The sequence below is a fragment of the Vanessa atalanta genome, chromosome 11 (genome assembly GCF_905147765.1).
Source record: "Vanessa atalanta chromosome 11, ilVanAtal1.2, whole genome shotgun sequence".
NCBI classification, from domain to species: domain Eukaryota; kingdom Metazoa; phylum Arthropoda; class Insecta; order Lepidoptera; family Nymphalidae; genus Vanessa; species Vanessa atalanta.
The window spans coordinates 10774552-10791951 of NC_061881.1; positions in this window are offsets into that span (position 1 = coordinate 10774552).

The following is a 17400-nucleotide window of genomic DNA, read 5'->3' on the forward strand; positions in this document are numbered from 1 at the left end:
TCAGTGGTGCCTGCCTGGGTTTGAACCCGAAATCATCGGTTAAGATGCACGCGTTCTAGCCACTGGGCCATCTCGGCTCTGTACAAGCCACTACTAACTTATTAGTGGTCATAAAATATATAGAGTTGTATTCTTGATTCCAAATAAGTTTTTTGTCAATTCTACTAATATACATTCGGACTGAGGTTAGCTGTTCATTTAATACAGTTATTTAAAATGACGAAAGGTGATTGTAAAAGCCTACTTGAATAGGCTATATTTTCATTTTAATAAATTTAAGAGGACTAGTGCTTACACCTATATTTTGACTTGTTTTTCGATAGATGCCAATATTTACAAGATTACGGTTAATTTTTAAAGCGTTTACGTACAAAAACTCAAAAAATCCTTATACTTTTAGTTTGATGCCTTTGTCTTTTTGTTTTGTGCACGCCAATGCTGATTTCAGTTCGAAGATTCTTTGTCGAACTGTTTCAGCTTTAAATATTCCGTAATAGGTTATCTCGAGACTTCAACTTACGAATGTTATAATTAAGTTTCATTAAAAATAAAAAATTAAATTCTAGGCTTTATTAACAGAATGAAAATGGGAAATGACAAAACGATACAAAAATGAAATAACAAATTAAAAAGTAATTTGAATTGGTAATCCCCTAACAGTATATATGAGAACCTCGTTTATTTAGATAAGGTTTATTTGCATTGAGAACTTAAATAAATATATACATTTCAGAATTAAAATATCTGCTGTATAAAATATGCTTTTATTTGATGAAGAGACAATTTGGTCACGATAATATTATTCGTGAATTTTGAATCAAAGTCCAAATCCACGAAACCCAATAGTGCATCATCTGACCATCGAGATATATCCAAAGATTTTTCATCGAGATATCGTCATTCGGGCATTTAACTTTCTAGTTTTTTATTTTTATTTTATGGAATAGCCAGTGGGCCATCCGGTGGCAAGTTACTTACATCGCCCATGCCCCACCAACCTTGGGAACTAAGATGTTATGACCTTTGCGCCTGGAGTCATACTTGCTCACTCACCTTTTAAGCCGGAATACTACAATAACATGTGATGACAACAATATGTGATGAGTGGGTGGTATGTATCCAGATGGGCTTGCACAAAGCCCTACCAACAAGTGGTTATTCATCGCCTGTGTTACATATGATTTGGACTATGTATGTGAGTAAAAAATTTGTAAACAGATGAATAAAGATTTAAAATACATTTGTGTTTCCTTACGCTAAATAGAATAAGATTCGATGAAGTCACTTAATAAATAGTTCAACGGCAAATGATGACGTCGTAAGATATATCCGAGCAATCATTTCGGAAGCGCTTTTATAAGGAATTAAAACCATTCATAAGATCATCTTTCAGAATGTGTATATGTTACAGCCATGTGTAATTCTAAAACTGACTTATATATTGGTTTAAATTTTGTCTTAAGGGCGAAAACTATATGAAAAGAGGGATCGCTATTGGTCATGTTGGACAATATCCATTTGATAGAAACTATTAAAAACAGCTAGCATAAAGTTACACGCTTTACTTACCCAATTACGAACTGCCAGCTTTATCAACTTAAGCAGTATTAAAATCATTAAGATGTCGTGTGACACAAACAATCCACCTGGTGGTAGTTGATCACCACTGCTCATAAACATTGATTGGTATTGTATTATATAGTAACCATCTTTACTACACCAATGTGCCACCAACCTTGGACATAATGCCCCTTGTGCCTGTATTTACGTTGGTTCAGTCATTTTTCAAATCGGAACACAACAATACCAAGTATTACTGTTTGACGGTTAAATATAATAAGATGAGTGTTTGGTACACCCAGATGGGTGTACAGAAAGCCCTATAACAAAGAAAATTTTCCTAGAAAAAATAATTGAATAAATAAGTTCACTGCCCATATTTAAATAATACAACAAAGTAGTACTATGTTATAGAGAATTCTACCTCGCAATTCATAATAAATAATAATTTAATGGAGCTTAAATAAAAACATTTTCTTTATGGTACGTTTACGCGAACCAACAAATAACAATAACAGAAATATTAAAATTGACCAAGAGATTAAAAACATTTAAATATTTTATTTGGTAATAAAAAGCTCACTATAATAAACAAAACATTGAAAATATTTAAAAAACGAATTCGAATATTTTAACAGACGATAAATCCACGGATTGCACGCAATACTGCACAGAGTAAAAAGTATCATTCACAATAAAAGCCAATGACCGTGATGGCGGGAAAGCCATATTTCAATCGTCATCCAATAAACCTTCAATAAACAGATATACGTATTTTTATTTGAAAAAAATCAGCTCACATAATAATTTATTAATATATATTTACAGGTACGATATATCTATATTTATAAATAATATAAAACAAAGTTATTTTATTTGTATCTGTATCTCTTCTAAACTACTCAACAGATTTTGATGCGGTTTTCATTAATAGAGAGAGAGAGCGATAAACGAGGAATGATTATGACTAAATCTTTCGAGGTAGATTGAAACAATGTTCTCGAAAATTGAAGGTCTTGAGAAGGCCCAGCATTTGTCTATTTTCTCAGGTAATTCATTATTTAGCCTTATTCTGATAAAAATGTTAGTTAACTTGAGCATTATGTTTATATTATATAATATATAGTATATTAATCGAAAATCACAATACACACTAGTTATTAGTACAAACAACTTAGACAAAATAAAAAATAAAAAACGAATTGTAACACAGTAGATTTTGTTAAGTCATTTGCAATGATAAAAATGTCCTTAAACAATGTCTTTGCTTTTAGAGCGGTCTACCTTACTAAATATATATAAATAAATTTGCAAAATCATACGCAAACATATAAAAACTCATTCATGCTTTGGTTCAATATTACAGCACTGGTTTAAAGTTAACCTCAAAGGAGTCATGACGGCATGCGAGAGTGTAACGTGTCAGTCTTACCTCCAATCGCGCTAATCGGTGTTTCACATCCATAAAAATATCAATTTATTTACCGTTTCATTTGGTTTTCATGTTTAATATTTATTGGTAGATACATTTTTTTAATTATTCCATTCTTGGTGGTAAGCTTTGTGCAAACCTGTCTGGGTAGGTACCACCCACTCATCATATATTGAGCCGCCAAGCAGCAATACTTGGTATTGTTGTGATCCGGATTGAAGGGTAAGTGAGCCAGTGCAACAGTGTGTACAGGCACAAGGGACATAACATCTTATTTCCCAAGGTTATTGGCGCATTGGCGAAATAAGGGATGATTAATATTTGTAACAGCGCCAATCTCCTTGTTCGGTGGTGACCTTCTAACATCAGGTGTTCTATTTGCCGGTCCGCCTACCTATTGCAAAACAAAAACTGCTATTTAATATTAAACATAACATAACAAAGCGAAAGGAAATTCGAACCGTTTCAATTATAATTTTAAAGTTTGCTCTACGACGACGACTTCTTCATTGAATCGGAATGAATTCCAGTTTTACTTTGTGTGATCGATCTTTTTTGGAATCTGGATTCCTTAATTGGCCGAGATGTTATTCAACCAGTCAAAGTCAAAGTCAAAGTCAAAAATCTTTATTCAATATAGAAGTGTTTGCACTTGCTTATTGATTGAAAACAAAAATCTACCACCGGTTCGGAATTTAGCACCTCGGACCTGAGAAGAACCGGCGAAAGAAACTCAGCGGGATATATTTTTTTTCAATTTTTTTAACCATTTTCCATGTAGGAAAATGGTTAAAAAGTCTATCCATAATCATCATTATTATTTTTTCAAGGTTCAAGGTTCAATTTCAAGGTTTTCATCCAGAATCCCCTAATCCAAGACCAGTCCATAACGCTGCTTCTGAATTTATCTTACTTCAAAGAATCATTTCTAAAGTCAGTTCTTTCTAGTAATAAATGATACCTATAGCAACAGGATATCTTTGCCCAATAAAGGTAAATTCACTGACTGCATTCGAATGCTTTGTTTGGGTAATAAAAGAAAGGTATTGTTTTATTTGTTCATTCAGTAACAGATTTATGATATCGTTAGCGGTGGCTCTTGCACCTGATCCCTTTTAAGTCGTAATTGCTAACTATGAGGGTAAGAGTAATTAGCAATTGGGTGTCAACGGTTGAGTACACACCAATACACGACTATGTTTGTCTTCTTCGATAGTGACCACAGTGATCGAAATTTTTAATGCCTAAGTTCTCTAATCAAAACTTAAGTCTGTGTAGGTTTGGCGAAGATTCATTTGTACATTTTGTACTGTTCATTAGTAAAATTTCGATACTTCATTTTTCGTTTTATGAGTATTTATTTATTGATATCAAAGTTCTGTACTGAGCCGAGATGGCCCAGTGGTTAGAACGCGTGCATCTTAACCGATGATTTCGGGTTCAAGCCCAGGCAGGCACCACTAAATTTTCATGTGCTTAATTTGTGTTTATAATTCATCTCGTGCTCGGCTGTGAAGGAAAATATCGTGAGGAAACCTGCATGTGTCTAATTTCAACGAAATTCTGCCACATGTGTATTCCGCCAACCCGCATTGGAGCAGCGTGGTGGAATATGCTCCAAACCTTCTCCTCAAAGGGAGAGGAGGCCTTTAGCCCAGCAGTGGGAAAATTTACAGGCTGCTAATGCTAAAAAAAAATGATGTCAAAGTTGTTCCCTCACCGGATGTATTTGCTTGTAATGTAACAATCTAAGATAAGATTTGCGTCGAGTCAGTTTTTTTTACAATGTCAACAAATTTAATCAATAAGAAATGCGCGTTTCTGAATTTCAACTGTTAAAATGCAGGCGAATGCTTTTGATGAAAGATCACCTTAGTCTACTGAAATAAACCGTGAAACGGAATTACAATTTCCTATCAAAGTTAAATAATTTAAAATAATTTCTTTTGTTTTTCCTGAGCCGTTCTATGCGGATATCCCCAAGACTGTTTGTGACAGAGTTCAAGGGTGAATAAGCCATTTCTAGGCAAGTGAATTCCAAAACGTACTGTACTATAAGTACCCTCTTACCATCAGGTATGATTAAGTGACCTCAGTTAACCTCGTGCTGATGACGTCATTTAATTCTCAAAAGAATCATAGAGATTATATTTAATTAATGGAAAAAATAAGTGAAATTTAAAATTGGGTTAATTTAATTTAATTACATTTACAAAAAAATAAAATTCATTCAATAGATTCATTATTTTAACGAGAACTGATTGAGAAAGTAATAACTTCTTCAACAGATTGACCTGGGTTGAGTAAAATATATTTTTAATACTGAGTCCCGAAATAAAACACTAATATACGGTGTAAATATTTATTGCACGTAAATTGCCTCAACGTGTCGCGTCTAAGCCTGACCCATTTCATAGAACTTTAACCATTTCATAGAAATGCAGGATTGTTGAGTGTCATGTACAAATCGGCTTTACGTACCCGAAATTAAGGATCTATAACATTTTATGATTAAAGTTTTAGATTGTTTTTGGTATAGGGCTGGTGTTTTATTTGTGACAGAGTTTTACGATCGTTTTATTATTTTTTTTCTTTTTTAATGAATGAATATCGAAGAGCCAGCCTTTGAGTTAAGTTATTAAATTATACTATCATTTAAGTCAAATTGGAAAGTCGAAGTTTGTCTTTATTTGCTGAAAAGGCGTTCAAATCAGAGGATTATCACGTTGATGAAAAGTTGAACATATATGACACCCGAAAACGACCAACGCACTGGTTGGACAAGGTAGCCAAACCCGTTGATTAAACTGATTGTTAATGCAGGACGAACATGTGCCGTCATTGCTTATTACAACTTCTCAAGATCTGTCACAACAATTACTACAGAGGAGTAAAGAATTGCAAATAATAGATAAACTTAATGCTAAACAATCGCGTTTTGTCAATTGTTCTAAGCGACTTCGCATTGACAATGATCTTCCATTATCCATAAACCGTACAATGGACCGCAAAACTACAACAGTTGGAATGGAAACACTTCATCATCCGCCATACTCGCTAGAACTTGCTCTGATCATTTCAATTCTTTTCGAAACTTGAACTTTTTAAACGAGATTTTTTTTAAATATGAAATACTTCGATTCCAGTCCCCAGTATTATTATACCATTGGCATTTATGATATTTCATTAAAATAGCAAGTGTACAATAACTATTATTTTTGTTTTTACTTGTCATATATTTGTATTAATTTTAAATGGAATCTAGGAAACTTATTATATATTTGTATGGATTTTAAATGGAAAATAGGAAGAATAAATTGAATTGGCTTATGAAATACATGGTTTTATTTCAAAAACACGTTCAGACTTCAGCTCCTCAAAATAGGGTTATCGTAGTAGAAATGGTTTTAGTGAAGTATTTGTTTATTGTTGTTGTTTGTTAAATATCTTAATAATTCTGGCAACCCTATAATGTTATTACTGTCCGCTGACCTATACAAAATAATTAGGTTAGTGGTTTTTGCGTGTTAATATCATATTTAATTACTCTTTTGTTTCATTACTGACGAATTTATTATTTAATAAAAATGTTTCATTAATTAATTATTATTATGGTTAAAAGAGAATTTTGATTTTGTACTTGAGTAGTAGTTGTATCCAGTAAACTTTTTCATATTGATAATAGGTAGGCATAATTACGTAACTCTTAACCAACCAAAAACCAATTTTGGTAACTTTGATGTTATGTCTCTTGTGCCTGTAGTTACATTGTCCCCCTTACACTCTTCAAACCGGAATACAACAATGGTTAGTATTGTTGTTTGTTGATAGAATGTGTCGAGTGGGCACCTACTCAGATGGACTTCCACGAACCCTTTCCATAAATCCTTCATCTTCATCAGGTATCGCGTAAATGCATCTAAGGGGCAAATCCAAAAATATTACCGAAAAGTGCTCAAAGCCCTCATTTGATTTCGGGTTCATCATTATGTTTTTGAAAAGTATTTCTTCCTAGATCATTCATTGACATATTTATGCGAGAGAATAAAATATCGTACACATTTAATCCGACACGATGGCAATCTGGAGCAAAATCTTGAAAAATCTAATAGTTTGTTATTTTGATTTTCTCGTTATTTGATCCTAGAATCTGTAGATCTACAGCAATGTAAACTAGCTAATATTCTAATAGCAAAACCATGTCACTTTTTTCTGCTCCCACGTAGCACGGAGGAACGGCTTGACGTGATTTACATAAAGATAGTGTAGGGAGGACATGAGGAGGAGGAGTGACATAAGCTACTTTATAACTCGGAAAAATGCAAGTTCCTACGAGAGAGGTATAACGTTATTATGTAATTAACATTTTATTCCAAAAAGGCTGAAAGGACTTCGATGAAAAGTTATAACAGAGGTGCTTTAGATCTCAAAGAAAACGTAGGATGCGTTTTTACCTCTTTACGATTACGGTTGAATGTATTTTCATGAAATATAGTTGAGAGGGTTCTCAGATGTCGGAATAACAGAAAGAGGCCTTTAACGCGAAATACATTAAGCATTTCCTGGCTATTCAAAATAGTTTAGTAATTTCCAATATATATATTCTAATGGTATTTAAATTTGTCCAAATTCTTATTTAATTTATTTTTAGGATGTTTAGCGTAGAACATTTGTTTTATTTTTGTATTATTCAGTGCTTATTATTTTATTATTATTGAAATATTCGTCTCTTATTCCAAATTATGTCTCTGTTGTCTTTGGTGACGAGAGCTGGTTCATTTTTTGCCCAAAAGATTGGTATACCGCCAAAGATCAGTATACCGATTCATCGGGAAAATGCTGCTAGTATTCTTGCCACCATTTCACGCGGTCATGATTTGTACAGTAAATATATTTAAATTTTATTTATTTTTTAAATTTTCTATTTAGTTAAGACTTATTAACAATTGTTAATAATATTTATGTAAATAAAGTTTATTTATTTTACTTATCAGTAACTAGTACTTATTATGTTTAGTCTGTAGTCGTCCCAATGGCCCATTTTGTGGGTAAAATTTCGTCCATGAAAGCGGCTAATCCAAAAACGCACGATGCATTCGTTAGCAGTATTATACCCAAATGTAACATTAATCTTTGAAGTAATTTGCGCAGCATGCCGTCGGAACACGTTTTTGACAATTTTTATCAATTTCTGAACAAAAATATAATATATTCTTATATAATATTTATTTTTTCTTAATAATACGTTTATTTTTTATTATATATCTTTAGATATTGGTTTTATAATAAATATTAACCATCCCTTGCATCGATTTTATTTTCTTCATTATCAAAACACACGCATTTTCACGGTAATAAAAATCCAAAAATGTCGTCAGTTCTTATGGGTTTATCTTCCAAACGGCTGTTTTAAATTTGAGATGCTCAAGGTTATATAACTTTGCAAGACTAACACTATCTTCTTGGAGTACAGAAATTGTTAATTTTAACATTTAAAAATTTACAATAATTCTAAAACATTAACAACAAAAGAACTAAAATCAAATATTTTGAAGTACTTCATTTCAGTTGATGCTGATATTATTCTGTTCAATTCTTAGTTTAATTATTGTAAAGTACAATTTTCAACAGAGGCCAGTCGTACGACGGAACAAAGGCGGCTAAGTGAAACTCGTGGAACTAACTTTCTGGGTACCTATTGTTGACAATCTGTTTGTTGGTTTTGGACGGACTATTTTGCTATAATCTTGTTTGTTATTTTAAATAAGACTCGACCAAGAATAAGGGAGTTAAAAATAATGTTGTGTTGTGTTGATATATTAAATTAATATTATTTATATTTAGGAGATTCCTTTATCCATACTACATAATTGGCTAGAACTTGAATTAAACCGTCATTAATATTCTTTTACGGCTCCGGCAGGGAGGTCGACACTAACGAGACATGTTAACTAATTAAAAGTGTTTGTCTTGTTTTTCGGTTTTGTAAGCTAAATTGAGGATGTAGTATGCTTCAACATGTACGATTTGGTGGTTTATTTATGTTAAGAATTCGAAGTTAGAGCTATTCTTTGGTTGGTTGGTAAATTGTTTTAAGTAAAATAAATTCTTGCCTTTTTTAATCAATTTCACTGTATTTGTAAATAGGTGTACAATGTATAAACACATGAGTATTTCAAACTCTAACTCAAACTCAAATTCCTTTATTCAATATAGAAGCATTAAACTTACTTATTGAGAGTGAAATTAAACACTACCACTGGTTCGGAAAAGGAAACACCCTGACCTGAGAAGAACCGGCGAAAGAAACTCAGCGGGTCTTTTTTTTAACATCTAACTACGTTGCTCAACTGTGACAGCGAACTTTAGATAAATATACTTTTCTATCATTAGTGGTGTAAACATTTCTTCTAATTCATATAACGGTAAAAAAATGGCTAAAAGTTTTCTATTCATAAAAATATTTACAATCGGCTAATATATTTTGTTTTACACATATATGTAAATAAGGATTTAATTTAACTTCTTTTAGCAAGTCTCAGTAGGTACCATCCAATATAATATATTCTACCGTCAAGCAGCAATAATATTGTGGTATCCGATTTGTACGAGAACCAGTTTAACTAGACACAAGGACAATGCACTTAACGCCCTTGTTCTCAAGATTGTGGCGTATTGAAGCGAAGTAATGGTGAATATTTCTATTCGCTGTGACGACCACTTACTATTAGGATGTTAGCAGGCACATTTGTAAGCCCCCTACCAATTTAAAAGAAAAAAAAAATTAAGCAATTAGCCATAACTTATTATATATATTTATTTACACTAGAACCTATTTACTTATGGAAAAGATCCAAAGTATATTCTAAAATTGACGTCCATGATACAATTTATTAATAATGGTAAGGTATTTTTTTATTTTGCCTGACGTTTCGTGACAGTTACACCAGCTGTCGTGCTCACGAGCTGGATGTCAACGTCAACTGTCAGGTCGCGACCAAAACCAGAATATAATATATGTATATCTATACTAATAAATGAATGAGGAGATTGTTTTTGTAATGTCTAATTGAAAAAAAGTACTAAACCAAAATAAAGGATAAAAAGTAAAGGATAGAAATAGTTATTGTGTGTTATCCCAAAGATATAGTCATATGCCATCGCAGACTTTTTTGTATACCTTTTTAAGGTGTACGTTTTTTTTATCTATCTACAGCGTTTACAATATAAGCGCATAAAAGGTTTTTATTTACGACATTACATTAGAAGCTTCTAAAATTATCAGTGCTCCTCTTCTATATTATGCACGTATTATACCTATAAACCTTCCTCTTGAATCTATCTATTAAAAACCGCATAGGGACAGACAGATAGACAGCGGGAAGTGTGTTTATTTTATACTATAGTTAGTGAAGTAACTGTATTTTGCAGTTACGTAACTCGCTCTAAGACTATCTATTGACGTGACAAGCGTGAGTATCTTCTTTTAGATACAAGGATAAATTTTATGTCGAAGGTTTTGAATGTTCTAATATTTAAAATGTATTCTTAATTTCATTACAAAATGTCAATCCGTTTGAAAGATGTAATATCTATAATCCAAGTATACGTACTAATAATAATATTATGTGATTTCATAAATTAAAATTCCTTCATTAGTGACTTTGATAATATAAATAATTTTAAGTAATTGGAGATTTTAATATCGTTTAAAGAATATTTGTGTTCAATTATAGCGGTTTGTCAAACTTAGTATACTTGATTGTAAGTGGGGATTATAAACCATTCCTTACGTCGCCAATACTTTACCAATATTGGGTATTAAGATGTTCCTATAGTTACACTGACAATGACTATTCAAATCAGAAGACCACAATGAGAAATATTGATGTTTGGTGATAGAATATCTGATGAGTGGTGGTTCCAACTCGCAAAAAGCCTTACCACCAAGTACATAATTAAGGACGTTATTCGTGGCTATTTATTTTATGTTCACGTTGGATTGAAAAGAAGTGTGTGCAACTCAATGTACTTGACTAAAGTGAAACTTTCCTTCAGTTTTGAGATATTGCGTTCACATTCGACTTTCATCGCATCAAAAAAGGTTTTACATGAAAAAATATTATCTACGTTAATAAAAAAAAATACAAATAGAAGAAAATGGTAACCCTTGAGTATAACAATATTCTATATTAAAATTAATTAATAGTCAACTCTATTCATTAACGTAATTTAACTTTTGATATTTAGTTGTTACTTATCACTAAGTTATGGGAAAGTATTTAATTAAAACATTTTACGTTTCCAATGTAACCGAAGCAAAAGTTTCGTTCACTCTTTCATCAGAATTTCACAGTGAATACGTAATTAATCTTCAAAAGTATGACGTTTCTCACAAAGGTATCACTTTGGGGGGAGAGTGAGGAGAGTTATCAAATATCGAAGTCGGAGGCAACGAAGTGCATCGACTCAAAGGCGAGAAGGCAACTCGCCTGCAACTTTTAATTGCAAAGTTTGATTTAATTTGAGTGAACATCCTTCCTGGCACAATATAGCGAGAATGAGTCAAGCTGCTTCATTGTATAATGGAATTCGATTTTAAGTTCGTTTGCTTTCACAAACTGGACTGAGGCTACTTACGAACGGATAAAGATAAGTATGAAAGTAAGTTAGGAGAATTTGGAAAATAAGTCTGCCGTTTGACGAGAAACTTGTGTATTATTCTCAACTTATTTAATTTTTATGTAACTTGTAGTTTTTTTATGGGCTAGCTTATAAGGCTGAAGATTCGCCGGTTGGCCCAATAAAAGTTATTAAGTTTTTCCATCCGAAAATTCTCCATTTCAGCGGTTTTGGACAGTTTTTATGCAATGTTACACGTAAAGGCCTTTTAGTCCTATGGCTGATCTCTCTGCGGTCGTGTCGGATTTCCGTCGCATCCGATTATGAGAGTAACCTGTGTTTGCGAACATTAAGTATGTACAATACCCCTGAGGCATCCTTCCCTGCGTTATGTTTGTCATACGGGGTCCGATCCATTTTTCGTCACATATAACAAACCAATTCACCGAGTTAAGGCAAACTTTGATACGATTTTATTATTGGTTAGTGATATCATACGATACTCACTTTACTGTATACTCACTTTCTCACTCAATACTCACTTTCTGTACTTTTTTTAAATTTTAAATAAATTAGTATAGTTATAAAACACTTACGTCTTCAGCTGCTTCTTTCAATGTTGTTTGAGATAAATCTGCTGTCAATATGGATTTCAATTTATCGATAACACTCTGTTAACCAACGGGGTCCCCCTTTAACAATGAAATTTTCAGAACGCAAACAATAAAAAAATACATCATTGATATGGTCTTCTGAGCTGCGTTGGTACTACGACTGAACTCGTCTTCAACAATAATGCAAGATTTCGAATTTTTCCTAGCCACATAAATAAGGATTGCAAAGAAAAATCAAATCACAGGAAAATAAAGGAACAATTTTGTATTTGAAAGATATATCATAACAATATTATTAAACAAAACTTGAAATTGAAATTCGAAGTAGATATTTTTTTTTACACTGGCCGGTGTTAAAAGTTAGTAATTTCATTGGAAAAGAACTAATATTAGGGTGTGTTAATATGTTCGGGTAAGCGGTCATGTTTGAATTGATTTTCAGCCTTCTGCTATATTTCGGCTTAAAGCGTAATTGAGCCATTGCTCCTATTAGAGATAACAGGAAAACATAGATCCCATTGTTGGAGTCCACTAACGGTGCTAAGAATGATTTATATTAATTCTTAATGTACCAAGCCCATTATTTTGTCTGGCTTACTACCGTCGGGCTTATTGTCATAAAAAAATATTAAAAACTATAATATGACTTTGTTTAGCGATTGTTATTATTGTGATCTGCTATTTACGGTTTTAGGGTTAAGTCTGACTCGTATCTGTCATAACGTGGAATGGCATGATGATCTCTTATTCCTTCAATCCAATACTCTGCCTCTTTTTACGCCCTAGTGTACTTGGAGCATACACTAGGTACTCCGTTGTTGAATTAAGTCTTGTAGACAATTTTATGTCGTCGTAAGTAGAACGAATACTTTCTATATACTAACCGGTTATATGTTGAATTTGATAGAAAAAGTTATTTTAAATTGAACAATGAATGAAAATTAGTAAAGTAAATTTTGTTTAGAATAAGCTCGATTTAACCTGAGATCCTAACAAAAATGATAGTAGAACATTTAAAAAAAAATGGCTATTAAGGGTTAAAAAGAAATATACTGATCGCATTAAATGGTACAGTATACTACAGATATTATAGAATAGAATAATGTTTACATTTAGTTTACTCGACAAAACAGTTGTTTTGATTGATTTGTCCTGATGTTAAGTGATCACCGCCCATAGCACCGCACATTGGCGTTGTAAGAAATATTAACCATTCCTTACATCGCCGATACGCCACCAACATTGGGACCAATGATTTTGGGTTTCTTGTGCCTGTAATTACACTAGCTTACATATTATTCATCATTCATATCCTAACAATTGTTTTCTTTCAAATAGAATATTTAAAGTAAACTAGGCATAAAGATACATTAATTAATAGTCTAGCACTAACGAGTCGAGAGAGAGCCGAGATGGCCCAGTGGTTAGAACGCGTGCATCTTAGCCGATGATTGTGGGTTTAAACCGAGGCAAGCACCACTGAATTTTCATGTGCTTAATTTGTGTTTATAATTCATCTTGTGCTCGGCGATGAAGGAAAACATCGTGAGGAAAACTGCATGTGTAATTTCAACGAAATTCTGCCACATGTGTATCCACCAACCCGCATTGGAGCAGCGTGGTGGAATGTGCTCCTAACTTTCTCTTTAAAGAGGCTACAATGTACAGGCTGTTAATGTAAAATGTAATGTACTAACGAGTCAATAGAATTTTTAATATTTCATTATTTATCAGGAGAAATCAAACACATAGATTATGTGAAGTAAAAAGGATGGAATAAAATAGATTAACTTTACCAATTTCCTATAAAGTATTCGAGAGAGCAATAACAAGACGGTAAATAAATGATAAGAAACAGATTAAACAAATAAAATATTCCTTATTATGTAATAACTTAGCATCCCGTGTGAAGTTGAAACAGAATTATAGATTGAGGAGGAACATGACGTAGGCGACGTCGGGGAAACTGACTGCTGACACAGCATTACTATTAAGGTTAGAATATCTACATTGTAGAAAACAAAGTCGCTTCCCGTCGTCTATTGTACGTGATCTTTAAAGGGTAATTATCTAAATCTGACAACATTCTAGGTCCAGACGAATTTTTCATATTTAATATACTTTTATTTGGGTTTTATTATTTTAACAAAAATAAAGATTAAGTTTTACTTATGCACAGAAATTCAAAAAAATATTCTAAATACTTAGAAAACTCACTCTCGTCCAGACACTACTCCGACTAATAAATTGTATGAATAAACAACAATGGCGAAAACAGAAAATTCTTCCTTGCGTAATAATAATATCGACTATGTTATCGTGATGCAAGAACTCTAGCTTCTACTTATAATAGAATTTTAAGATCAAACCAGTGAGAAAATTACTTTGTTCCAATGGACGTTTTTGTTCAAGTTAGTAAGATTCAATTAAATAGTTAAAGTTCAAACGGTGTTTACGAATAAAAAGAGATGGTGGGTACCCGGTTGGAACGAAGTTTTGCTTTTTATGTATAATAATAATATATTACCACAATAAGTTCTCGAGAACAACAGCTATAAGATGTACTGGGATAGAACTATAGTTACCGATAAAACTATTTACAACAATAGACCAGGCATTACGATATTAGAAAAACAAAACAGTTCATTTAATATTTTATTTAATATATATATACCTATATAGCAATTTAAAATACCCATAACTTTACAACAGTGCGAATTGTAATGTATTTTCTGCCTCGCACAACCATTCTGTAGAACCAGCTTTCGCCGTCGGTTATTCCAAGCCGATACGTCTTGGGAACCTTCAAAAAAAGAGTATATCATTCTTTGTTTCGGACACTGGGACGAATTTTTAGTATTCATCATGGTTTAAAGTTGCGGGTCTATCATGTTGGAGAAAATCAGAGCAGTTTCCGCGACTAGCGACTCGTGTATAGGTTTAAGGGATCTCTTTTTGCAATGCGCATCAACGCTCATCTTCACTGCTCCTGTTGGTCCTTGTTTACCTAAATTTGGTAGAAACCTGTTAGCGTAATTTTGGATATTCGTTCTAACATAGAACTTACTGCAGTTTTCGAGAGGCCAAGGTATTTTAGAAGGTTATAGAGACACGTTGCTGTTATACCACTCTCTTCCACATCTGACGCATATAAATTAACCACATAGCCGTTTTGGTAATATACGTTTGTTTGAAATGTATTCTCTTTTAAAACATCAAAGATAGTTTACTTATAACTTTAATCTTTAATAGTTTTAAATATAGTATTTATTTAACGAGAATGTTCAATATCGTAATTATTTCATGCTAAACAATTAGTTTTCTACTTGCAGATGACTAATATCAGAGCGCCCATCTCGGTTAATCATTGAAAATTCCAGTTTAAAATAAGATAATAGCATACATAAATTTATAGAGCTATAAGGATAGTAGAGTATTTGTTTGTAACTTTTGTAATTCGTGTAGAACGTTAAGGTTTTTTCAAACAAAGCCCGGTAAACAATGGTCGATGATTAAATTTGAAAATCCCTCGAGATACTCGTATTACAGATATTGATTTAGACTTTTTTTTTTAAATTTATAACAATGTTCGCTCGATAACAAACAGGAACTGGTAAATATAAAAATCAAATGTTTTCTAAATATATTCATATTTTTTTAGGATTCGTGATCGTGTGAATAAAGCCGTAAGAGTTATTTAGTCATAAAAATGTTATGTTTATGTTTTTTATTTGCACAGGAGGGTGTAGCATGAATAAATTAAAAAAATGTTTATCAAAAAAAATTAATTAAACGGTAGTATTAAAGTTCTTATTTCATTAACCATTTTGTTTTACTAATTACTTGGGGCTCAGTTAGATAACACTAAAAACATAATAAAACAAGTCGTCTTGTCACACAAATAGTTTCAACGTATAAAACGAGATTTTAAAAATGAAACTACCTCCTATTTCAACCACAAGAGGCCAGAAGCCATAAACAACATCGAATTTACGCGATATCATTGGTCGAGAGCTTAAATTATCTATGAATTCGAATGTCGATGATGCTGATATAGTTAAATTGAAGTGGAAATAAGTAGTTATTCGCAAATAAATAGTGTTGAATTATAAATAAAAGACATATAAATACTGTAGTGTACAATATAGTTACATATACGAATACGTAAATTTTTTCTTCCATCGGAAGAGACTTGCAAATTAGATACGTTGTGAAGTAATTAGGAAAGTGGTGTTAGTATTTTAATTAAGGCGCAGGTCAAATGCAGTTCACATTTGCGGGAGTAACACTTGGAATCTAGATTGGTATCGAAATCTAGGTATTTCGATCATTCGACTCTGCGGCTAGTCCGTGATAGGATTTGCGAAATAGATTGTTAAAATTGAAATTCCATTCAAATATTTTTTGTTACCTATTTTTTGTTAACTGAAAAACAATTTAATTTGCATATTAACGGCTGTTTGTTGAAATTTGAGGTAATGGTATTTGATTCATTGGTTTTTGGGTTGATTTAATTAAATTGTTTAGAATTAATTTATGTAATGAGAGTTGGCACGCTTTTTGCAATTTAAAGCTTAAATTAGTCATAATATTATAATTAGCGTACAGGAAATTATACATACGTAGAAAATAAACACAGACACACACTTAAATATTATTTAGATTTGAAGTTTTCTTTTGTTTTATTTTAAGAAGTTTTAAATAAGTTTCAGATTTACTGTAATAAGTATTTTTATAGGATGTTTATTCATTCGCAGTGTAGATCGTAGTATCAATCTTAGGTAAACAAATATTGTTTAATAAAAATTTAATGCGTTTTTAATTCAACCTAGTCCATAATATCAGCTACCACTACAAACACCAGCTCACTTTTTCTGATGTGGATTTCAAGGGCAAGATTCAAGAAATTTTATACAGGTTGATATTAAATAAATTTTAATGAAAACAACTTTATCTTCGTGCCCATTAAACTTTTTATGTATATTTCTATCCTTATCATTCGAAGTTGCTTCGTATCAGGCTGTAAAGTTTTAAGTTATACTTGAGCTACTATCAGCAATATCGTGACGATGGGAATGACTTGGAGTTTTGTGTTCAGATTCACAATCTGGTTTAATGAAGAGACATTGTATTTTTAATAGAATAAACAAAGGTTAAGTAGGTTAAACGAAG